The following is a 22,916-nucleotide window of genomic DNA, read 5'->3' as shown; positions in this document are numbered from 1 at the left end:
AGGACCAGTAGCTGGAATGACTTAATTTCAGAAAAAATAGCATTAAAGTCAATTTAAGTAACAAAGATCATGTGATATTAATATAAGGATAGAAGATGTATAGCTCAGTGGAACAGAATCAAGAGCCCAGAAATAAACCCTTACATTTATGGTCAATTGCTTTTCAACAAGGATGCCAAGACAATTCAATGGGGAAAGAATAGTCTTTTCAAACTAGTGATACTGGAACAACTGCAAATCCACATGCAGAAGAATGAAGCTGGACCCTTTCTTTATACCATCCATCAAAATAATTCAAAATAGATCACAGAGCTAAATATAAGAGCCAAAACTATAAAAACTTACATATTCATTCAATGAAATATTATTCAGCAATAAAAAGGACTGAAGTACTAAAACAGACTACTTCATGGAAACATGCAAAATGAAGGAAGCCAGACACATAAGATAGCTTATTATATGATTCTATTATATGAAATGTCCATGATGCGAGCCGCTCGCTTGGGTGAAAAGGGAATGAACAAAAAACACAGACAACAAAGACAGACAGACAATGGCTGCAGCCCCGATGTGGCACAGCTCCTTTATTTTTATACTGCCTTTCTCGGACCTCAGCCCAATGCCATACGTATCTTTCCCTACTCAGGGGGAACAGGCCAGAACATTCTGTTGATTTCTTAGAATCTGCCCAGTAAGCAGGGACGGTGTTTTCACACATCCCCAAGGCCGTCCTGTTTGCAGGGTAAGGCATCTTGGATCGTTTTGAAGGAAAAGATACACTTTTGTGGGCAGGTAACTTCCAAGGACTGCACCAGTTGTTTTCAAGCCGGCACTACAGGTGCTTCCCCGTTCTGCGTGTAGACATGCGGGAAAACAAAGGCCAAACAAAGGCCGTCCCCTTCAACCCAGAATAGACAAACCCATAAAAGCAAAAACAGATTTTTTAAGGGAGGGGCACGCAGGGGGTCAGAGAATAAGAAAGGGGGGTGAACACTAATGATACAAGGTTTCTCTTGAGGGTGATAAAAATGTTTAAAAAATTGAGTTGATGGTTGAGCAAGTCTGTGAATATACTAAAACCCACTGAATTATTTACTTTAAATGAATAGACTGTATGGTATGTGAATAATTCACATCAAATATATTTTTAACTTTATAGTTTGATGACTTTTTTGAGAATTGTATGCACCTGTACAATCACTAGTACAAAAAAAGCAGTACAGTAAATAAAATATAGAAAATATCTTTCCCCAGGAATGTTTCCCAAGATTTAATCCACCCTTCCCCCAAGTGGCAATCACTATTTTGATTTCTGTCACCATAGCTTCTTGGACTTCAATAAATGGAATCAGCCATTATATATGCTGTGTGTATGTCTGGTTTCTTTTGCATAAAGTTTTTGAGATCCATCCATGGTGTTACTGTGTCAGCAGTTCATTTATTTGCTTTTGACTAGCAGTCTACTGTAGGAATATATCACAATTATTTCATCAGTTCACCTATTAATAGGCATATGGCTATTTCTGGCTCTTAGGAACAAAAATGCCATGAATATTTTTAGTTTGGGTTTTTGATCCTTTTAACACCAAGGGTCACATGGCGTTCCCTCCCCTGGAAGCTGGGCAGGCTCTGCTGCGCCTGATAAATTAGGGCATAAGGAGTGATGCTGCACTAGTTTCAAATCCCAGAGTTTAAGAAACCAGCAGCTTCTACTTCCTATCTGCTGGACCACTCGGGAGTGTCCAACTACCCAGCTGAACATACCACATGGAGACAACATGAAAATGGAGAGGGCCCAGCTACATGCAGCCTTGCAGCTGTCTACCAAGGGACTCAGCATGCAAGTAAGGCTGCCCTGAACTGTGCAGACTGGACTGGCAGCAGCAGAGTACCACCAAGTGGCCCACGTTGATGCCGTGTAGAGCACGGGAGTTACTCGACCACGCCCCACCTGAATTCTTGACTCATAAAAATCAAGCTATAATAAAATGGCTGTTTTATGCCATTAAATTTGGGGCTAGTTTTTTTATACAGCAACAAATAACCAGAACAGGATGAGTGTGGATTCATCCTGTATCTGGGGCTCTGCAGTGGGTTCAATAGTGCCTCCCCCCACTCAAAATTCATGTCTACCCAGAACCCGAGACAGGCACAGAGGTGAAGACGACGTGAAGGCAAAGGCAGAGATTGTAGTGATGTGGCTACAAACTAAGGACCACCAGGGGCCCCCGGAAGCCAGGAAGAGACAAGGAGTAAGTGATCCCTGGAACCATTGTAGGGAACCTGGCCCTGCTGACACCTTGATTTCAAACCTTTGGTCTCTAGAAACGTGAGATAAGTTTATCTTGTTTTCCGCCACCAAGTTTGTAGTCATTTGCTACAGCAGCCCTAAGAAACGAGGGATTCAATTGTTTCATCAGCCTATGGGCAGCTCTTGAAAGTGTGGCTAGTTTTACCCTCTGCAGCAGGGCTGGCTGCACCTCCGGCTTTACTCCCGGAGGTGAGAGCAGCGCGGGGCTCCTCCCCTGGGCAGGGCTTGTTCCCTTCCGGACTTCAGCTCAGTTAAGATTTCTTTCCACCTCCAACTCTCTGGCAGGTTTCTTAAATGACTGTTTTGTGACCAATCCAGCTTTTTTATCCAGTTAGGATGAGAACCACATTCCCCTGTAACTTTCTAAATCCTAACTGCCAGCTCATATGTAACTTTTTAATTAGCTGTGCCTGCATTTGAATAAAACCTATTATACAGTGAGTTTATGATCACTTTTGTAGACACCTATTTTTGTAATATCGCAATAAAAATAATCTGAGCCAACACTGAGCTCTGATTATTTTTAATTCCCTCTAACTATGAAAAGCGAGGGATGCGGTCAGTTAGTTCCTTATGAATATACCCAGTTCTATGCACCTGAGCCCACAGTCCTCATCTCCACAGTCCCTGTTCCCCGCAGGGCTCTTCACCAAAGGTTCTGTCCTCCTGTTTGCCTGGCCCCACCCCTATTCCAGGCCAAGACAAGTACACAACAGACTTCTTTCTGTCCGAAAAAATCAGACTCTCTGAAGCTGAAAATAAACATGGAAGTTAATGTGTAACCTAATTCCTATAATGCTAAAGCTTCCTGCACTGGAACAGACTTCATTCCTTCTTATAGTAGAGATTTCTGGGGAAATAAATCTCCAGCCCCATTAGAGTTGAACTAGCTGAAACTGCATTTTTAGTGTTAAAAATTGTTAGTGTTCATATTGGAAAGAATCACAAATGGTTCTTTTCATAGAGAAAGGAAAATGTAAGATACCCTTTCATTAGGGATTGAGCATCATTTTCCAAGCGGCCTCCAGGAAGTCCTGTCCACAAACGTGAAATGCACACTCCTTTGCAGACGGCGTCACGCTTGCGGTTCATTCTCCGTGCTCATCACTAAATGAAGTGAAGCATTCCTTTGTCTCTACATCAGACACTAACTGGGGATCCAAGGCCTGGGAGAATGTAAATATTTCCATAGAAAAAAGAATTGTAAGCTGATTTGCTGCTCCTTCACCCAGATGTTTGCATTGCTGCTATTTTTTATCAACTCCACTGCAGACTGATCTTCAAAATGACAAAAGCTACTGAAATGCTTTCTTTTCTTTTTCCCATCATCTTATCTTTTTTAAACACTCATTGTTGATGAACTAGCTAGGCATCTATCTTTGCAACTAGCTAAGCCCAAGCTGATTATGATTTCCTACCTTCCCGTTCCTAGGGAGGTCAAGCCAGGCAAGGGGGGCCCGTGGCCAAAGAGCTGAGACCGGGGCCTGGGTTTGGGTGGCTAGAATAATTCCCTAAAAGGGAGGTAGAAAAAAACAGTGAGGTGTACAAAACATGTCCAAATAAAATGCTAACCGTCAGCCCTGGAGAAGCCAAATCCATTGTCAAGACTAGGGACGAGCTCAGGAAATCAGGAGCCAGGGACACAGAAGGTGAAGCAGTTGGTGAGAAGCACAGCAGAGACAAGGCCATGTGTCCCAGGGCACCTTCTGTGAACACGGTGGCACTCTCTCTGGGTGCTGGGCACCTATTACGTGGTGGGTTATATGGGCTGATTTGAAGAAGTCAAGTACACTAAGGATAGGATAGGCTCCACATTTCCATATGGAAGCATGGGGGTCCTCAAATATCTTCCCAACTGAAAGCCCTAGAAATTTCATCAGCATATCCCACAGGATTCACTGGAATTGAGGGAAATCTCTACCTTTCTCTTTCAGATAGCAAGGACTTATGTAAAGAATCATGTGTTCTCTGTTTTGTGGCTTGCTTCCACCCCCAGCCTCCACTGGGCACCTTCATTCTGCTAACTTCAATCTCAGTTCTAATATGCCCAGGGTGCCCCATAACTGCCTCTCCCACCCCTAGATGAAGTGTTTTCTTTCCCTCCAACATAGTAGGACCACCTACTTCTGTCTTCTACCACCATCAAGAGCCCATTCCGAGTCTCTCGAATTTGTCTGCCCATATTTGGACAGATGACAGGCCTTAGCAATATGGATTTCCTTTAAGGTACTCAGCTGCATTTCTCCTGGACTTCCCTTCTCCTCATTCTGAAGAAACATAGTCAGGATCTGGCAATTTACCCTACTTAGGAGGTAACAAGTTAACCTGTTACTATTTCATGGATAACAGCAGAAGACATGAGATTCTTGGATTAAAGAAAAAGGACATTGTTACTCGCAGCTCAGCAACAGCATGACTTTTCTATTCGTTCCTTCCCTCTGTCTCCAGAACCCTCCCCCATGTCTGTAGGGGCAACTCAAAGCAGCCCACGTGGATGCGGCCCAACGAATGGGTTCACGTCGCAGATGAGGAGCAACGAGTCTGGAGAGCCCACCTCCGCTATAGCAAACCTGTTCTTTTCCAAAGGAAGTCCTCACCTCACTCCTCCAGGTTGCTTGCAAACATGGCCTGAGAAAGGGCCCAGGCAGAGTGGTGAGCATCTTCCTTGCCTGAAAAATCCAGCAAAAATGTACAGCGACACTAGGAGTCCACAGAGGATTGCCTCTCCCAACAGTTGCTACCAAATTTTGACAAAAGTTCACATCTTGAGGAGGCCAGGCTGCTGGGCCTGCCTCAGGCTCGTCACGGAACGGCGGCGCAGGGGGCCTTCGGGGTGCTCTCCCTCCTCCATCAGCCGGTTGTGACGTAGCCGCCCAGGCCTCAGCCTCCAGCTCATCCCCGCGGGGCCCGGCCTCTGGCAGCGGCGGGTGACGCAGATGGAACAGCATGTCGTCCGCGGCCGAGCCTTCCAAGAGCGCGCCCCCCAAGCCCGCGTCCTCAGCCGCCAGCGGCGTGAGCAGCCGCAACAAAGGCGGCCCCCTCCGCAGCCGGCGTGGGCCCCGCGGACGCCAAGGTGGAGGAAGTATTTGATGATGCATCTCCTGGAAAGCAAAAAGAAATCCAAGAGCCAGATCCTACTTATGAAGAAAAAATGCAAACTGACGGAGCAAATAGGTTTGAGTATTTATTAAAACAAACAGAGCTGTTTGCACATTTCATTCAGCCTGCTGCTCAGAAGACTCCAACCTCACCTTTGAAAATGAAACCAGGGCGCCCACGAATAAAAAAGGATGAGAAACAGAACTTGCTATCAGTAGGCGACTACCGACACCACAGAACAGAGCAAGAGGAGATGAAGACCTATGAACAGAAAGCTCCAAAGCAACCAACGTTTGCACTCGATTTGAAGACTCTCCATCATATGTAAAATGGGGTAAACCGAGAGATTATCAGGTTCCAGGATTAAATTGGCTCATTTCTTTGTATGAGAATGGCATCAATGGTATCCTTGCAGATGAAATGGGTCTGGGAAAGACTCTTCAAACAATTTCTCCTCTTGGGTATATGAAACACTATAGAAACATTCCTGGTCCTCATATGGTTTTGGTTCCTAAATCTACATTACACAACTGGATGAGTGAATTCAAGAGATGGGTACCAACACCTAGGTCTGTTTGTTTGATAAGAGATAAAGAACAAAGAGCTGCTTTTGTCAGGGACGTTTTATTACCAGGAGAATGGGATGTATGTGTAACATCCTATGAAATGCTTATGAAAGATAAGTCTGTTTTTTCAAAAAGTTTAATTGGAGGTACTTAGTTATAGATGAAGCTCACAGGATCAAAAATGAAAAGTCTTAAGCTATCAGAAATAGTGAAGGAATTCAAGACTACAAATCAATTATTATTAACTGGAACACCTCTTCAAAACAACCTGCATGAGCTCTGATCACTTCTTAATTTTTTGTTGCCAGATGTCTTTAATTCAGATGATGACTTTGATTCCTGGTTTGATACAAATAATTGCCTGGGGGATCAAAAGCTAGTTGAAAGGCTTCATATGGTATTGCGCCCATTCCTCCTTCGAAGAATTAAAGTTCATGTTGAAAAGAGTTTGCCTCCAAAGAAGGAAGTAAAAATCTACGTGGGTCTCAGCAAAATGCAGAGGGAATGGTATACTCGGATATTAATGAAGGATATAGATATACTAAACTCTGCAGGGAAGATGGACAAAATGAGGTTATTGAACATCCTGATGCAGTTGAGGAAATGCTGTAATCTTCCATATCTCTTTGATGGAGCTGAAACTGGTCCACCTTATACCACAGATATGCATCTAGTTACCAACAGTGGCAAAATGGTGGTATTAGACAAGCTGCTCCCTAAATTAAAAGAACAAGGTTCACGAGTACTAATCTTCAGTCAAATGACAAGGGTGTTGGATATTCTGGAAGATTATTGTATGTGGAGAAATTATGAGTACTGCAGATTAGATGGGCAGACACCCCATGATGAGAGACAAGAGTCCATCAATGCATACAATGAACCAAACAGCACAAAGTTTGTGTTCATGTTAAGCATGCGTGCTGGTGGTCTTGGCATCAATTTTGCTACTGCTGATGTAGTAATTCTGTATGATTCAGATTGGAATCCCCAAGTAGATCTCCAGGCTATGGACCGAGCACATAGAATTGGACAAACCAAGACAGTCAGAGTATTCCGCTTTATAACTGATAACACTGTAGAAGAAAGAATAGTGGAACGTGCTGAGATGAGACTCAGACTGGATTCAATAGTCATTCAACAAGGAAGACTTGTGGATCAGAATCTGAACAAAATTGGCAAAGATGAAATGCTCCAAATTATCAGACATGGGGCAACGCATGTATTTGCTTCAAAGGAAAGTGAGATTACTGATGAAGATATTGATGGCATTTTGGAAAGAGGTGCAAAGAAGACTGCAGACATGAATGAAAATCTCTCCAAGATGGGTGAAAGCTCACTTAGAAACTTTACAATGGATACAGAATCGAGTGTTTATACCTTTGAAGGAGAAGATTATAGAGAAAAACAAAAGATTGCTTTCACAGAGTGGATTGAACCACCTAAAAGAAAGAAAAGCCAACTATGCTGTTGATGCCTATTTCAGGGAAGCTCTTGGTGTCACTGAACCTAAAGCTCCAGTTTTTTCCTCCACATTTATTTGAATTACTGAAAAAAGAAATTCTATACTGAAAAACTGGTGGGTACAAGATGTCTCAAAATCCTGACCTACCAAATGCAGCAGAAGCACAAAAAGAAGAACAGCTTAAAATTGATGAAGCTGAACCCCTAAATGATGAAGAATTAGAAGAAAAAGAGAAGCTTCTAACACAGGGATTTACCAATTGGAATAAGAGAGATTTTAACCAGTTTATCAAAGCTAATGAGAAGTGGGGTCGTGATGATATTGAAAATATAGCAAGGGAAGTAGAAGGAAAAACTCCAGAAGAAGTTATTGAATACTCAGCTGTGTTCTGGGAAAGATGCAATGAACTCCAAGACATAGGGAAGATTATGGCTCAGATTGAAAGGGGAGAGGCAAGAATTCAAAGAAGAATTAGTATCAAAAAAGCACTTGACACAAAGATTGGACGGTACAAAGCACCTTTCCATCAGCTGAGAATATCATATGGTACTAATAAAGGAAAAAACTATACTGAGGAAGAGGATCATTTTCTGATCTGTATGCTGCACAAACTTGGATTTGACAAAGAAAATGTTTATGATGAATTACGACAGTGTATTCGCAACTCTCCACAGTTTAGATTCGACTGGTTTCTTAAGATCAGAACAGCAATGGAGCTCCAGAGGAGATGGAATACCTTAATTACCTTGGTTGAAAGAGAAAACATGGAACTAGAAGAAAAAGAGAAGGCAGAGAAAAAGAAAAGAGGACCAAAGCCTTCTTTGGTCAGAAACATAAAATGGATGGAGCACCTAATGGTAGAGGAAGGAAAAAGAAGCTGAAACGATGAATACATATTTGTTTCATAATCACTAACTTTAAACTAGTAGTTCTTTAATTTATGGGTCTTCATAAGATATACTGTACAATGCTCAATTATGTCATTGAGAGACATCAGGTTCATCTGTTTACTGAGCTAGAAACATAGTATGTAGTTTCACTTTTTTAAATGCAACAGCTGTGCTGAAATTTTTTTTATCATTAACACTTGAAGTAATAAAACAGACTTCATTTATTTAAAAAAAGGGGCAGAGCCAGGATGGTGGTGTGAGTAGAGCAGTGGAAATCTCCTCCCAAAACCACATATATCTATGAAAATATAACAAAGACAACTCTTCCTAAAATAGAGACCAGAGGACACAGGACAACATCCAGACCACATCCACACCTGCGAGAACCCAGCACCTTGCAAAGGGGGTAAGATACAAGCCCCAGCCCGGCAGGTCCCGAGCATCCCTCCCCCCAGCTCCCGGCAGGATGAGAGAGGTCTGAGCGGGAGGGAGAAGGAGCCCAGGACTGCTGAACAACCAGCCCCAGCCATCCGGACCAGAGCGCAGACACAGTGCATGCGCGGAGCCCTGGATACTAGGGAAACAGGGCAGCAAGAACGGTGAGCAGGTACCGGAGGCCGGTGCCGGAGGACAAAAGAAAAGCAAGCGGCCATCTTTTTTTTTTGTTGTTGTTGTTGTTTTGTTGTGGTGAGTGCTTTTTGGAAGTCTTAAAGAGACAGGGACCCCAATACTAGGGAAACAGGGCAGCAAGACCGGAGAGCGGGTATCAGAGACCAGCGCCAGAGAACAAAAGAAATGTGAGCAGCCACCTTTTAATCTTTTTTGTTTTGTTTTGTTTTGTTTTGTTTTGGCGAGCACTTTTTGGAAGTATTAAAGGGATAGGGACCCCAATACTAGGGAAACAGGGCAGCAAGTCCGGTGAGTGGGTGCCCGAGGCTGGCGCCGGAGAATAAAGAAAAACGAATGGCCTTTTTTTTTTTCCTGTGGTCGTTGTTTTGTTTTGGCGGGTGCTTTTTGGAAGTTTTAAAGGGGCAGGGCGGGACACTTAGTCCAGAGGTAGGGAATCCCAGGATCTCTTGGCACTCTAATCCCCTGGGCTGCAGGGAGCATGGAGGCCCCTTACGGAGATAAAATAGCCTCCCAGCTGCTCCCCCTCCAACGCAACTCCACCACTTTGGAGCAGCAGCCCGAGCGAGCCCACGCGCAAAGCAACAGCAGAGATAAACTTCATAGCAGCCAGGCAGGAAGCAGAAGCCCTGTCTGTGTGCAGCTACCCAGCACAAGCCACTAGAGGTCGCTGTTCTCCCAGGAGAGGAAGGCCACAAACCAACAAGAAGGAAAGTTCTTCCAGCCGTCACTAGTCCCAGCTCTGCAAACTATTCCTATCACCATGAAAAGACAAAATTACAGGCAAACCAAGATCACAGAGACACCAGAGAAGGAGACAGACCTAACCAGTCTTCCTGACAAAGAATTCAAAATAAAAATCATAAACATGCTGACAGAGATGCAGAGAAATACGCAAAAGAAATGGGATAAAGTCCGGAGGGAGATCACAGATGCCAGAAAGGAGATCACAGAAATGAAACAAACTCTGGAAGGATTTATAAGCAGAATGGATAAGATGCAAGAGGTCATTGATGGAATTGAAACCAGAGAACAGGAACGCATAGAAGCTGACATAGAGAGAGATAAAAGGATCTCCAGGAATGAAACAATATTAAGAGAACTGTGTGACCAATCCAAAAGGAACAATATCCGTATTACAGGGGTACCAGAAGAAGAAGAGAGAGGAAAAGGGATGGAAAGTATCTTGGAAGAAATAATTGCTGAAAACTTCTGCAAACTGGGGAAGGAAATAATAGAACAGAGCACGGAAATACACAGAACCCCCAACAGAAAGGATCCAAGGAGGACAACACCAAGACACATAATAATTAAAATGGCAAAGATCAAGGACAAGGAAAGAGTTTTAAAGGCAGCTAGAGAGAAAACGTTCACCTATAAAGGAAAACCCATCAGGCTAAGATCAGACTTCTCGACAGAAACCCTACAGGCCAGAAGAGAATGGCATGATATATTTAATGCAATGAAACAGAAGGGCCTTGAACCAAGGATACTGTATCCAGCACGACTATCATTTAAATATGATGGTGGGATTAAACAATTGCCAGACAAGCAAAAGCTGAGGGAATTTGCTTCCCACAAACCACCTCTACAGGGCATCTTACAGGGACTGCTCTAGATGGGAGCACTCCTAGAAAGAGCACAGAACAAAACACCCAACATATGAAGAATGGAGGAGGAGGAATAAGAAGGGAGAGAAGAAAAGAATCATCAGACAGTGTATATAACAGCTCAAAAAGTGAGCTAAGTCAGGCAGTAGGATACTAAAGAGGCTAACCTTGAACCTTTGGTAACCACAAATTTAAAGCCTGCAATGGCAATAAGTACATATCTTTCAATAGTCACCCTAAATGTAAATGGACTGAATGCACCAATCAAAAGACACAGAGTAATAGAATGGATAAAAAAGCAAGACCCATCTATATGCTGCTTACAAGAAACTCACCTCAAACCCAAAGACATGTACAGACTAAAAGTCAAGGGAAGGAAAAACATATTTCAGGCAAACAACAGCGAGAAGAAAGCAGGGGTTGCAGTACTAATATCAGACAAAATAGACTTCAAAACAAAGAAAGTAACAAGAGATAAAGAAGGACACTACATCATGATAAAGGGCTCAGTCCAACAAGAGGATATAACCATTCTAAATATATATGAACCCAACACAGGAGCACCAGCATATGTGAAACAAATACTAGCAGAACTAAAGCGGGAAATAGACTGCAATGCATTCATTTTAGGAGACTTCAACACACCACTCACCCCAAAAGATAGATCCACTGGGCACAAAATAAGTAAGGACATGGAAGCACTGAACAACACAGTAAGCAGATGGACCTAATAGACACCTATAGAACTCTACATCCAAAAGCAACAGGATATACATTCTTTTCAAGTGCACATGGAACATTCTCCAGAATAGACCACATACTAGCCCACAAAAAGAGCCTCAGCAAAATCCAAAATATTGAAATTCTACCAACCAATTTTTCAGACCACAAAGGCATAAAGGTAGAAATAAATTCTACAAAGAAAACAAAAAGGCTCACAAACACATGGAGGCTTAACAACATGCTCCTAAATAATCAATGGATCAATGAACAAATCAAAATAGAGATCAAGGAATATATAGAAACAAATGACAACAACAACACAAAGCCCCAACTTCTGTGGGATGCAGCGAAAGCAGTCCTAAGAGGAAAGTATATAGTGATCCAGGCACACTTGAAAAAGGAAGAACAATCCCAAATGAATAGTCTAACATCACAATTATCGAAATTGGAAAAAGAAGAACAAATGAGGCCTAAAGTCAGAAGAAGGAGGGACATAATAAAGATGAGAGAAGAAATAAACAAAATTGAGAAGAATAAAACAATAGCAAAAATCAATGAAACCAAGAGCTGGTTCTTCGAGAAAATAAACAAAAGAGATAAGCCTCTAGCCCAACTTATTAAGAGAAAAAGAGAATCAACACAAATCAACAGAATCAGAAATGAGAATGGAAAAATCATGACAGACTCCACAGAAATACAAAAAATTATTATAGACTACTATGAAAACCTATATGCTAACAAGCTGGAACACCTAGAAGAAATGGACAACTTCCTAGAAAAATACAATCTTCCAAGACTGACCAAGGAAGAAACACAAAAGTTAAACAAAACAATTACGAGCAAAGAAATTGAAATGGTAATCACAAAACTACCCAAGAACAAAACCCTGGGGCCGGATGGATTTACCTCGGAATTTTATCAGACACACAGAGAAGACATAATACCCATTCTCCTTAAAGTGTTCCAAAAAATAGAAGAGGAGGGAATACTCCCAAACTCATTCTATGAAGCCAACATCACCCTAATACCAAAACCAGGCAAAGACCCCACCAAAAAAGAAAATTACAGACCAATATCCCTGATGAATGTAGATGCAAAAATACTTAATAAAGTATTAGCAACAGAATTCAAAAGTATATCAAAAGGATCGTACACCATGACCAAGTGGGATTCATCCCAGGGATGCAAGGATGGTACAACATTCAAAAATCAATCAACATCATCCACCACATCAACAAAAAGAAAGACAAAAATCACATGATCATCTCCATAGATGCTGAAAAAGCATTTGACAAAATTCAATATCCATTCATGATAAAAACTCTCAGCAAAATGGGAATAGAGGGCAAGTTCCTCAACATAATATAGGCCATATATGATAAACCCACAGCCCACATTATACTGAACAGCGAGAGGCTGAAAGCATTTCCTTTGAGATCAGGAACTAGACAGGGATGCCCACTCTCCCCACTGTTATTTAACATAGTACTAGAGGTCCTAGCCATGGCAATCAGACAAAACAAAGAAATACAAGGAATCCAGATTGGTAAAGAAGAAGTTAAACTGTCACTATTTGCAGATGACATGATATTGTACATAAAAAACCCTAAAGACTCCACCCCAAAACTACTAGAACTGATATCGGAATACAGCAAAGTTGCAGGATACAAAATTAACACACAGAAATCTGTAGCTTTCCTGTACACTAACAATGAACCAATAGAAAGAGAAATCAGGAAAACAATTCCATTCATAATTGCATCAAAAAGAATAAAATACCTAGGAATAAATCTGACCAAAGAAGTGAATGACATATACTCTGAAAACTACAAGTCACTCTTAAGAGAAATTAAAGGGGACACTAACAAATGGAAACTCATCCCATGCTCATGGCTAGGAAGAATCGATATTGTCAAAATGGCCATCCTGCCCAAAGCAATATATAGATTTGATGCAATCCCTATCAAATTACCAGCAACATTCTTCAATGAACTGGAACAAATAATTCAAAAATTCATATGGAAACACCAAAGACCCCGAATAGCCAAAGCAATCCTGAGGAAGAAGAATAAAGCAGGGGGGATCTCACCCCCCAACTTCAAGCTCTACTATAAAGCCATAGTAATCAAGACAATTTGGTACTGGCACAAGAACAGAGCCATAGACCAGTGGAACAGACTAGAGACTGCAGACATTAACCCAAACATATATGGTCAATTAATATTTGATAAAGGAGCCATGGACATACAATGGCAAAATGACAGTCTCTTCAACAGATGGTGCTGGCAAAACTGGACAGCTACATGTAGGAGAATGAAACTGGACCATTGTCTAACCCCATATACAAAAGTAAATTCAAAATGGATCAAAGACCTGAATGTAAGTCATGAAACCATAAAACTCTTAGAAAAAAACACAGGCAAAAATTTCTTAGACATAAACATGAGTGACCTCTTCTTGAACATATCTCCACGGGCAAGGAAAACAACAGCAAAAATGAACAAGTGGGACTATATTAAGTTGAAAAGCTTCTGTACAGCAAAAGACACCATCAATAGAACAAAAAGGAACCCTACAGTATGGGAGAATATATTTGTAAATGACAGATCCGATAAAGGCTTGACGTCTAAAATATATAAAGAGCTCACACACCTCAACAAACAAAAATCAAATAATCCAATTAAAAAATGGGTAGGGGAAATGAACAGACAGTTCTCCAAAAAAGAAATACAGATGGCCAACAGACACATGAAAAGATGCTCCACATCACTAATTATCAGAGAAATGCAAATTAAAACTACAATGAGGTATCACCTCACACCAGTAAGGATAGCTGCCATCCAAAAGACAAACAACAACAAATGTTGGCGAGGCTGTGGAGAAAGGGGAACCCTCCTACACTGCTGGTGGGAATGTAAATTAGTTCAACCATTGTGGAAAGCAGTATGGAGGTTCATCAAAATGCTCAAAACAGACCTACCATTTGACCCAGGAATTCCACTCCTAGGAATTTACCCTAAGAACGCAGCAATCAAGTTTGAGAAAGACAGATGCACCCCTATGTTTATCGCAGCACTATTTACAATAGCCAAGAATTGGAAGCAACCTAAATGTCCATCAGTAGATGAATGGATAAAGAAGATGTGGTACATAGACACAATGGAATACTACTCAGCCATAAGAAGAGGGCAAATCCTACCATTTGCAGCAACATGGATGGAGCTGGAGGGTATTATGCTCAGTGAAATAAGCCAAGCGGAGAAAGAGAAATACCAAATGATTTCACTCATCTGTGGAGTATAAGAACAAAGGAAAAACTGAAGGAACAAAACAGCAGTGGAATCACAGAACCCAAGAATGGACTAACAGGTACCAAAGGGATAGGCACTGGGGAGGATGGGTGGGTAGGGAGGGACAAGGGGGGGAAGAATAAGGGGGGTATTAAGATTAGCATGCATGGGGGGGGAGAAAGGAGAGGGCTCTACAACACAAAGAAGACAAGTAGTGATTCCATAATATTTTGCTATGCTGATGGACAGTGACTGTAAAGGTATTCATAGGGGGGACCTGGTATAGGGGAGAGCCTAGTAAACATAATATTCTTCATGTAAGTGTAGATTAAAGATAACAAAAAAAAAAGAAAGAAAGAAAGAAAAGGGGGATTATTCCCTGATAGGATAAAACTAAGTGTAAATCAGTGATTAATGCATGCTTTAAATATCCTTAATTTTGATCACTTAAAGGGTGTCAGATGATCAGCTATGGAGGTACACTTTTCTGATAATATTCCTTTCTCTTAAAAAAAAAAAAAGCAGTTCCTGTGTGGTGACCTCCAATGAGTTCTACACAATGGTATAAAGGGCATATCAAAGTGTGGGCAAAGGGTCTGTTTGTGTTTATACAGAGGATCAAAGCATAATTTGGCTACCCAGAAAATGAACTAAGATACGATATGAAGAAGAACTTCCAACATCAGCACTCTCTGGAAGAGTCATACCAGAAGATGATCATCAAAAAACCTCAACAAAGATCCAGACGATGCTGCAATTGTAGTTGCATTCATCCCACTGGTTCCTGGACTTGCCATTGGAATGAAGAAGGAGATATCTAAGCTGGCCTGTGCATACAGTAATACAACAAATTTGACTGGATCTATACTTTTGGAACTCAACCAAGAATTAGGAGAAGTGCAAGTTGTAGTGCTCCAAAATCTTACAACTACAGACTATCTACTGTTGAAAGAACATATGGGATGTGAACAGTTCCCAGGAATGGGTTGTTTTAATTTGTCTGATTTCTCTCAGACTGTTCAAGAACAGTTGGACAATATCCATCATATCACAGACAAATTTTCACAAACGCCTAGGGTGCCTAACTGGTTTTCTTGGTTTCACTGGAGATGGCTGGTAATTATAGGTCTGCTTTGCTTATGTAACTGTACTCCTATTATGTTAATGTGTGCACAATTTAATTAGTAGTTTAAAACCTATACATGCTGAAATCACTCTACAAGAAGATATGTCAAAGAAATAATTAATCTTCCCATGTTTTCTTCCATCTGCTACCTCTATAGCTTTTCTTCTTCCTTCCTAATTACAACCCTTAAATGGAATTCATGCCTCATATCAAATTCACTGAGTATCATAACTCCTCCAAGTGGTGAAGATACCTCAAGACAAATGCTGGGCATATAAGCCACAGGGCATAAATCTGCAAAGTAAAAAGCTAACCTTTTCAAACAATATGGCTTCTCTCTCACTTACCAACTTTACATTTCCCTGTATGGCCCCGGAAGATGACTGGTTAGCCAGAGACGGGTAAGATTCCTCAAGGGAGGAACAACCTAAGACAGGCACAGTCGCAGGGGGGCCATTAGGTGAGAAATTGGGGATCAACAGAGGTGAGGCTTAGAATCTCACCCCCCCCTGTTTTGACAGAAATCTTCTGCATCCATGGATGTATTATTGCCCTTGTCTAGCTTGGATTAACACATAGTCTACAGGCACACACCTGATCATCTACATTTGCTCTCTTACAACACTAAACTATGTTTTCTACCTTTATCTTGCATCTACCTACCACTTCAGCATTTTATTTTAAAAAATAATAATAATAATAAAGGGAGAAATGTGGGATTCACATATAAATCAAGTATAAAAATCAAACGAGTATTCATATTTGACCTGATTGTTTATAGTTCATAATGAGTGATCAAAACCGAAAGTTTCTGTGATATGACTGCCCTTGCACTGTTCACCATGTAGGAACTTATTCACTATGTAAGAACTTGCTCGTTATGCTTCAGAAGTTTGGAGACTGACGAGAATTAGGCTGGGGGTGGATTAATGATTGTGCATTGAGCATTGACTCCCCTATACAGAATTTTATTGTTGTTAACAACCATTTGATCAATAAATATGAGAGATGCCCTCTCAAAAAGAAAAAAAAAGTTCACATCTTATGGTCAAAACTGCAGGGTAATGTTGAATTTCAGATTCAGGAAAGAAATCAGGATTTTTCAGTCTTTATCCATAAAAGCCGTACAGCTCTTAGTGGAAAGGACTAAAATATTTATTCAGCACATACGGAGAAAATATATTTTGAAATAAATTTTTTAAATAATCTTGTTCTTTTCCTTTTACTAATTCTTAGTGGTTTTGATTCCTAATTTGCTTGCTCCTTTCAAAAGACCCTCTTATTCTTTTGAAAAAAGACCCACTTCAATAAGCAATCCCCTGGATTTATGTAGATCATCCTCATCCCATCGAGATTAAGATGCTTTTATCTTTATCTCCTCCTCTGAGGGAAAACACTTTCTTTTAGGGGTATACAACTTAGTCAGAGGAAAATCTTGTTTGCCTTTCCATGCTCCAACTTTCATCTCTGGATTTTCTTTCCCATATTTGGCAGAAAGAAAAGATTATAGCCACATAGACCATCCCTATCCCAAGGATTATTAGCAAGGTTATTTCTCTGTCTTCATTTATTTTTCCCTTTTATCAACTGTCATAAGAACTACCATTCACTGAGTGCCATTTTGGGGTCAGGCAGAGTATTCTAAGTAATTCATACGTATTGTCTCATTTAATCTCCACAACCAAACTTTAACATATTTAACATAGGTACTATTAGCACACCTATTTTACAGATGGAGAAACTGAGTTACTGAGGCATGACCACGTCCAGGTCAGCCAGAAAGTAAGGGGTGTATACAGGATTCGCACCCAGGCATTTTGACCCCAAAGACCACACTCTTAACTTCTACTCTGTATTATATTGCCTCTCAAAATTATTCTAATCCCTTCTACCTCCTGTCTACCCTCCTGTCATCAATAACGTATCCAAAATAATATTTATACAATTATCACAAGAATTTGTCTCCAGCAATAGCTCATCTACAATGTTCTCAAATTGAGGCTGAAACAAATACAAGTCATATCAGACACAGTAGTACAAGGCAGGATATAGAATATAGCCTTCAACTAGTAACACAACATAGAAAAAGAATTAGTTGTGGTTTTCTTGAGGTTCTTTAGATTGCAAGTAACAGAAAGAGTGAGCATAAGGAAGTTTTTAAAATAAATTTGTTGAAGAATCTGGAGCTGTGTCAGGGAGTGGAGTGTCTCCAGGGTCCAAAAGGGACAGGGGACAGGAGTTGGGAGCTGCCAGGGTCTCAGGCAGGGATTTCCCTCCAACTCTTGCTTCCACTTCTCTCTGCTCATCTTTGTAAATGCTCTATTTCCTTGTACCTACAGGGAAAGATAAACTCTCATTCCTCAAACCAGAGCATCCATCACTATCCTCACAGCAGCCACCAAGGTTCACTAGGATCTCTTGCAGCCAATTTCAAATTCCTGTGAAAGGAAATCTGATTGGCTCGGCTTTGGTCACATGCCCAGTTCACTTTGTATCAAGTGTAAGCAAAGAATCCACTCTTAGGATAAGGGGCATTTCTGGAGAAAGTTGGCTATCGTGGCCTAGGCAGACATCCCAAGAGTATCCACAACATATGCTCTCAGCCAAACATTCATTTGTAGGACATAACACACACACACACACACACACACACACAATTTATAAGAACTCAGAATCTGGAGATATAGTTTCCAACTGAATTATTATGTCTGTCCTCTCAGCTCTGAGCTATTCTGGGCAGATGGCAGTATGTTGGCATGGGACCTTGTAATCAGTCTTAAAACTTCTTCTCCTGAGAATAAACACTGTAGGTAGATTCTGTGTTCTTTTTCTCTTACATCTCCTCTATACAGTGCTTAGGGGTCTGTTTTGCAGATTAAATATATAAGTAGATGGACATGTAGAGATGGAATGGAGATGAGATGGAGACTGGACAGGGATGAGAATGGAGATGAAGGTGGGTGGGGGTGTGAGAGGAAGAGAGAGCGACATAGTCCTTTGCATTTGTATTGGCCTTCACACCCATCATCACGTGGATTAAGGAGCACTGACCTTTGCCCCTCACCAACCATGTGATCCTGGTAGGGGAGGCCCAGGTTCCCACAGAGAACCTTCAGGCTATCCTACACAGTAAATACGTGGCACACAAATGAATGGACTGTTGTCTTAAAGAGCAGGAAAGGACAGACTGAGCAAAGAAGAGGTACTGACATCCACAGGAGGTACTGACATCCACATCCTGTCCAAACTAATAATACAGGAGCGATGCCATGTCCCGGCTGGAGTGGCCGTAGTTGATTCCACCACTCACCACCTCCAGGATGAGAGGAGATAGGGCTGCTGCTCCTCAAGGGGGAGGTAAAAACTCAGTCAGGAACTCTGGGGGTTCACTGAATGAAGAGGTGCTTCCTCCCCAGGAATGCCTTCCTTTGGTGCTGCCGTGCCAAATTTTAACTGTGACTGATCGAAAATAGCATCCATGGCCTGAGAAGGACATAATAATCTAACCCTCAGACCACTCAGTGAGGAAGATTTGTGTCATCCCAACTGGAAAGAAATAAGCATCAGTTAAAATCCAGTCCAAGTGGGAAAAGATCTGAAAAGCTGGTAGAGGAGGGAGATGATGGGTCCCACCTATGGCTTGAGGACCAGCTAAACAGCGGGGTCCACAGATTGTGCCACTAACCTTCCTCTTGCAAGTCCTTTTATTTCCCTAGGAACTGGGACCAGCCACATAGAATCAGTAGAACAAACAACATGAGATGCAAGCGCCCCTGAACGGTGCACAGGATGGACCACATCACCGCGAATTCCTCGGCCAGGTGTTTGAACACTGGCTCTCAGTTTGCTGTCCTTCCCAACACCAAGCACCTGTATGTTTCTTCATTAGAAGACGTCACTCAGGTCACCAGAACTCATGTCACCTGTACACAGAGTGGGCAGCCACAAGTGCTTGAGGATTCACGTGGTCCCAGGGGGCAGCTCTTAACCAACGAGCGGATGGGAAGGTATAAACACTCCAGCTCCTTTTGCCACTAGTAGGGCCGATCTGAGAGGCGGCCCCACTAGTAGGGCCGATCTGCCGGCAGAGTTCCCTGCAGAACCATGCGGAATTCACCTCCCAGGTGAGACTGCTTAGTGCCACGCCTCCACTTGCTCACCTTCTTTCCCAGTCCCACATTCCCACTTCTCTCCTGATTTTTTTTTCTGGGAATATATCCTAATAACTTATTTTTAGACTACTATACACTACTAAAGACTCAAAGATAAGAGAGGCAGGCATATAAGAAGTATTTTGGCAAGCTATTTTCACATCTACTTCAAATAGAGTGCCGAAAGACCGTGGAAAATAGACAGATACAGAAAGGCATAAAAAAATGCTCTGAGAAATTGTAAAGAATGTTCTTTTTACACCTCCTGACTCCAAAAAAGGGAGGATTTAGGCAAAAGGCTTCTCCATCATCCCAGTTCCATCCTCCATGCTAAATCTAAACACTTTCCTTCTAGTCATGCTGTAAACCACCAGCTGTGATTTTAGAAAACCTGAAAAGGATGGAAAACAAACTACACTGTGTGCTTTTGCCTCAGTGAATGGTCAGCAAGGTCTGGGTAACCTCAACTCAGCTGGGACTTTAAAAAGATAGTTTAATGAGCAAAACCCAGCTCCTACTGGAGGTGTTTCCATCCTGTACGTCACTGACACAGGCATCAAAGCCACTCCAAGATGAAACAAACACAGCCACTATACAAGGTCAACCTCTTCCCTTCAGCTCTTAGAGAGACCCCCTTGCCATTACGGCTGTCAGCCTCCCATGCTCACTGTCATCCTCTGGACAGCATCGTCATTGTAGGTGTCCCAGTCGGTATCAGGTAAGCCTAAAGCCATCAGAGCAGACAGATTTCTGTTCAAGGCTATTTGGAACTGTCTTGTTACCTGAAAGATCCCCCTAATTCATGTGACAACTGGTGTTCCACCTTACACACCATCAGCAGAATATATGACTCCCTTTCTCCCCTTCTTTCTCCCACTTTCTCCTAAACAGTGCTATTGATGGAATTGTACTGAGCCATACATACACTCTTCTTCATCATCCTCTTTGTCACCAAAAGTACCCAAGATTCCATTTGCTGATTCATTCAACAAGTGTTCATTGAGTGCCTATCACGTATCAGACACTACGGCCAGCACCACCAGAGCAACATGACAGAATTGGTCCTTGTACGTATAGCCTGGGGAATAAGATGTACATGAAAATAATTATATAAATATATATATAATTACTGCATTGACAACCACTGCACAGAAGGGTTCCAAGGGGCCATGAGAACATGACTGCAGACCTGCCATCCCTGCTATCTTCTGGGGACTCAAGAGGTTTGCCTGAGGAAGGGACACTTCAACTGTAACTCAGAAGATGAGATGGTTGTCAAGCATGGGAGGACAGTGGAAGGAGCGGTAAAGGGCAAGAGCATTTGAAAGAAAATAAACAAACACTGTGCAGGTCATGAAGCAGAAAGGAGAGAGAGAAAACCAGGCAAGATACAGGAGAATGACTAAGGGGGTAGTAGGAGATGAGGTAAGGCCAGATGATGCTGTTCTTTGCTGTTATCCTATTGAGCTGACCTGCCTATGTATTGAAAAACCATGAGATGAGAGCTAGTATAGTATAAATGAAGGGTTTTATTTGGAAATTCCACCATGAGATGTATAGGACAAAGAGCAATATAAAAAATTCCCAGGACACTTCAAAATTCTTCAAAAGTACCTTTATTTTTGATCTCGTGTAAGTGGAAGCACTGATTTCATTCAGTTTATCAAGACAAGTTCTAACATCACTCCGAAGCCTCAAAGCCAAATATATCAAAGCTAGAGAGACAATATGGACATTTAGGCAACAATAAAATAAAAGAATCTCTCTCCACTTAGAGTGTTCACTTACTTCTTGTCCTAAATACGGCCAATTTGATCTATCTTTATGGACATTTTTGTTAAACAATAGGAGGCTTCATATTAGACTCATTAGTTACAGTCCTTGAAGTTATTGTCAGAGCAGAAAACAGAAGGAGAGAGCTTCTTTCTGCTAAGAGAAATCCAAATTAAATACCTAAAAGGAACATTTTCTGAAAATGACTACCTTCAGGAGGAACTATTAGAAATACCACACTTCAGAAAAATAACAAAAAACAAAGAGTGTCATGAGTACAACCATGACTTTGGAACTGCAGAGACTCTGACCATCCTGTGGAATCAACTGCACTGGGCTGGCCCATCAACACCCTCACAGCCGCTCCTGAGAAACTGCAGCCCTTGGCTGACTCAGCTTCAGCCCTGCGGCAGCTTTCTACTTGCATTTCCAAAAGGAGAACATTCTTACCAAGGGAAGGACAGGGTGTGACAGCAAAGTTGTGTGGTCCCTGGACAACAGCTTCGTTATATTCAACCCTTCCTTCCTTATCTTTCTTTTGAACTAAACACAACCCTAAAGTAAGTGTGTGCGTGCATGCGTGTGTGTGTGTGTGTGTGTGTGTGTGTGTGTGTGTGTGTGTGTGTGTCCTAGAGTGACTGGGAGAGTTTTCCTTTCCTTCTTTAATGTTTGCTGATGGCACCGTGTGCAGTAACGGCAGTGGAACCAGCTTCCCTCTTCTCTAAGCAGAAGATGACGTGACAAGGACGGACTCACAATTCTCTGACTTCAGCTTTCACTGAATTTGCAAATGGTGATGACCTAGGACAGTGCCCTGTTGAAATAATGAGATCATTGGTAGGGCGCAAGGAGGCCCCTCATGGAAAATTCCTCTGATCGTATAATTCGATACAGTGATGAGATAGATGATCAATTTCTCAGGAGACAGCCTATAATTGCAAGTCTGAGATATCCAGATAAATATTAAATAGCAGACAATGCCCCAGAAAAGCAAAACTCACTTCCTTATGTCAGCTTTGTCCAGGCCAGAATTCATGGAGTGAAAGAGCAGGAACTACCTGGAGATTAGCCTATGGTTTCCAGGTATGGAGAAAAGAAAGGAAATGGCAGTATAACTCGAGGAATGATTCCCTGTGATTTTTAACTTGGAGGGGAATCACTCTACAAATCCAGTTGGGATTGAATAGTAACTGAGATGTAACATTTATTTTTAATATGCAAAGATTCCCCCCCACTCCGATTTTGTAAAGGATTCATACTCACGATGAAGCATTTAAATAATGCCAAG

At 41.7% G+C, this 22,916-nt stretch overlaps 1 pseudogene; it reads left to right on the top strand.

Moving 5' to 3' along the window:
* The first annotated feature begins 478 nt into the window (after positions 1 to 478).
* On the top strand, positions 479 to 8,536 carry LOC140845933 (SWI/SNF-related matrix-associated actin-dependent regulator of chromatin subfamily A member 5 pseudogene; annotated as a pseudogene).
* Positions 8,537 to 22,916: the final 14,380 nt, after the last annotated feature.

The sequence above is a fragment of the Manis javanica genome, chromosome 14 (genome assembly GCF_040802235.1).
Source record: "Manis javanica isolate MJ-LG chromosome 14, MJ_LKY, whole genome shotgun sequence".
Lineage (NCBI taxonomy): Eukaryota > Metazoa > Chordata > Mammalia > Pholidota > Manidae > Manis > Manis javanica.
Note: the sequence above shows the minus strand (reverse complement) of the source record. Positions and strands in the feature narration are given on the sequence as shown.